At 42.4% G+C, this 3,794-nt stretch overlaps 1 protein-coding gene across 1 annotated transcript in view; it reads right to left on the reverse strand.

The window, feature by feature from the left end:
- CCDC23 (coiled-coil domain containing 23) overlaps positions 1-3,794 on the reverse strand; it is a 22,029-nt gene that overhangs the window by 11,922 nt on the left and 6,313 nt on the right. The window lies entirely within an intron of this gene.

Here is a 3,794-nt window from a genome sequence, read left to right on the forward strand (position 1 = left end):
GGGCGGGGTGGGTGGGTGGTGGTTACGGCTAACAAAAGCTTTTTCACCGTTATATTTTATGCAACAGCTGCTAGGTTTTAGAGGGTGAGATCTGAATCCTGGAATTGGAATTGCTCAGAATTCGAATTCCGAGCCTCAATTTCTTAATTCGAAAAGTGGGGATTGGTGATTGCCACCTTCTTCATTCATGAGTTTATTGGGAGGATCAAATGAGATCCCGTTTGCCGCAGTGCTTTGAAAAACGAAATCTTGACAGAAGTACCAATAGCCAGTATAAATACAGAGAATATTCACGTTCAACTGATTACGGAGGAGATGTAAATTAAAATAGCTGTCATTTTCAATGTATCACATTAGCAAGGATTGACAAAAATGACAATAGCTACCTTACATTTGGGCATACTATGTTCCAGGCACTGTTCTTACAGCTTCACATTTATTAACTAACTCCTCATAATAAATGTCTAGAATGTATATGTGTATATTATTATCTCCATTTACACATAAGGGAACAGAAGCACTGAAAAGTTTAGTGAGTTGTCCCGGGTCACACAGCTCCTAAGTGCTGGAGCAAGTATTTCAGCCAGGATTCATAGGACAATGGCCTTATCCAAAGTAAAACCATGTTTGGGTCCACTATTTGTTCATCTATCAAAATGGCAAGAATTGAAACAATTGATAGATGCTAAGCAAGCAATGAACTCAACCCAGATGGACACACACTTCCAGTCAAACTGTAAATCGTTGACAGCCTTTCTGGTGGTCAGTTTAGTACTAGATATCAAAAGCCTTAAAACACAACCCCCCAAAAAGACAAATACTGCATGTTTCCATTCATATGAAGTATCTAAAGCAGTCAAAGTCTAAGAAACAGAAAGTAGAATGGTGACTGCCAGTGGCTAGGAGAGAGGGAAAAGAGGAATTGTTAAAGGACGTAGAATTTTAGGTTTGTAAGGTGAAAAAGTTCTAGAGATCTGCTGCAAAATGTTTATTTTTTATTTATTTAATATTTAAAAAATAGATGGGGTCTTGCTCTGTCACTCAGGCTGGAGTGCAGTAGTGTGATCATGAGTCACTGTAACCTGGGCTCAAGCAATTCTCCCACCTCAGCCTCCAAAGTATCTGGGACTACAGGCACACACCATCATGCCTGGCTAATGTTTTTAATTTTTTTGTAGAGACGGGGTCTCACTATGTTTCCCAGGGTGATCTGGAAATCCTGAGCTCAAGTGATACTCCTGCCTCAGCCTCCCAGAGTGCTGGGATTACAGATGTGAGCAATCGCGCCCAGCTTTCCCAGAATTTCTACAGTAAACGTTCATACTTTAGCAATCAGAGGAAAGTATAATAAATGTCTTTTTAAAAACCCTATACAAATGCTGATTCGATTATTATTAATAAAAGTAACCAAGCCAGAGTCTATTTCAGAAATCTTGATGTAGTACTGGTATTTCACATTTGTGTCACATGGTATAGTTTATAACGTTCATATAAGCTATGAACTAGATTACAGCTGGAGACAGGGCAGGACCTTTAGAAGCCTTTAAAAAGCCAGCTAAAAACAGACCAGCTATAGGGAATGGAGGAGTGGAAAAGCCACATGGAAGACTGGAAAAGTAGTGGTGCCATTGAGGCACTGCTGAAAGTGGAAAAGTTGATAAGTTGGTTTGGGAAAGGGTGAGAAAGAGGATAAGTTAGGAGTGTGTGTGTGTGTGTGCGCACAGAGAGGGACCTAGAGAGAGAAAGAGATAGGTTATGCTTCAAGTGGCAATAGGCAAGAATTGTCCACTGAGCAATTACAAGACTCCAGAAAAGCACAGAACTGGAGATACTAGTTTGGGATTCATTCTTTATCGGGAAGGTGAAGGTTGGAGCCAGGAGGGAGTGAAAGTTGAGGCTGAACTGCCGAGACCAGCTCAGTCGGGGAGACCCTAACCCAGTGGCACTAGAGGAATTAAAGACACACACACAGAAATATAGAGGTGTGACGTGGGAAATCAGGGGTCTCACAGCCTTCAGAGCTGGCAGCCTCAAACAGAGATTTACCCACATATTTATTAACAGCAAACCAGTCATTAGCATTGTTTCTGTAGTTATTAAATTAACTAAAAGTATCTCTTATGGGAAACGGAGGGATGGGCTGAATTAAAGGAATAGGTTGAGCTAGTTAACTGCAGCAGGAACATGCCCTTAAGGCACAGATCGCTCATGCTATTGTTTGTGGCTTAAGAATGCCTTTAAGGGGCTTTCCACCCTGGGCTGGCCAGGTGTTCCTTGCCCTCATTCCCGTAAACCCACAACCTTCCAGCGTGGGCGTTAGGGCCATTATGAACATGTTACATTACTGCAGAGATTTTGTTTATGGCCAGTTTTGGGGCCAGTTTACGGCCAGATTTTTGCGGGCCTGTTCCCAACATGTCTCCCTTCTTTGATTAGCAAAGGGATAAAAGCAAGGGCAACTTTGTCACAGTGACAAAGTCCTACTTCTCGCAGGAGTCGGGATCCGCATCTGCAGACTATACAAAGACAACATAAATTAAAAACACAATCATCACTGAAATCACAGAGCTTCCAAGTATTTTTATCCATTTTCAACTCCTTTAAGCACTCCAGTTCCTGGAATTAAGGTCAGGAGTGCCTGGGATGCTTTAAATATTTGTTCTTTTCATTTTAAATCCTTATGTTAAGCTGCTAGAGCGGGCCATATCATTTGAGGTTGAGGTGCCACTATATCGCCATGGTTCCAGATAATAGGAACATTTGCCATACTTCTTATCATTTCTACCATCTGACCGTTTTGTTCAGATCATCTGAACATAGTATGACTGTGGCACGCAAACTGAGAGGTGCAATTCAAGCTAAACATCCCCTTGGGGGACCAATTAATAATGATTCCATAGGAATCGTTGTGCAGCACCTCTGCCCGTGCTGCAAAGCAATCTTCCTAGACAAGTACGTTCATTTTTTCAAACTGGGTCCAATCCTGTTTACAAATAGGTTTTTGAGGGTGGTATGCCTCAATTATAGGAGCAGATTTATTATGGTAAATCCTGAGATCAGAAAGCATGTGTAACTGTGTCATAGTGATTGTATCCAGGCATTATTACCAGCCGTTATTGAAGGAATACTCACAGCAGTGGTGATAACTGCTATCATAGCTACCATTAAATTATTCATTGTGACTGGTTGTCCTGCTTTCCTCAGGTTTTCTTCCACCATCTGTGACAGCTTCTTGATCTGTCCCCAGGTGGGTGGCTGTGTTCGACGGGTGTTGCTTGTGACAGTTGGGTTCCTCCTCAGCTCCAGTCTCGACATGGCTGCAACTGGGGGGTACTCAGGATCCTCCCGGAGTCTCTTCCTCAGCATCTGGCTCATAATAAGGTTTCAGGTGTCTTGATGGTATCCAAATCGGCTGTTGATTTTGGCCTGGAGAAATGCAAGCATAACCTCTACCCTAAGTTATTATTTTACCTATTTCCTAACTTTTTATTATTGGATCTCTCCACCAAATCAGTTGTTCTGTTTCTGTCTTTGCAGCTGCTTTCTGTAGATGCTGTTCAGCTGCTGATAACATCTGGCCTTTGGGCGGGTTCAAAAAATTTAAAGTTAATAATGCTAGGTTCAGTTACATTGTTATGCCCAGACCGTTTATTCCCCGAAGAAGACCACCAGAGTCCAGAGTCAAAGCTAAGCAGCAAGGATCTTTATTACAGGTTCGAACCTGGAACTCTCCCTCGCTCGCGAAACGAGACGGGCAGGAGAGCTCCCCCACTGAGCTCCGAGCAGTGTTATAT

Source organism: Mandrillus leucophaeus, unplaced genomic scaffold (assembly GCF_000951045.1).
Source record: "Mandrillus leucophaeus isolate KB7577 unplaced genomic scaffold, Mleu.le_1.0 Scaffold67, whole genome shotgun sequence".
In the NCBI taxonomy this organism is placed as follows: Eukaryota; Metazoa; Chordata; class Mammalia; order Primates; family Cercopithecidae; genus Mandrillus; species Mandrillus leucophaeus.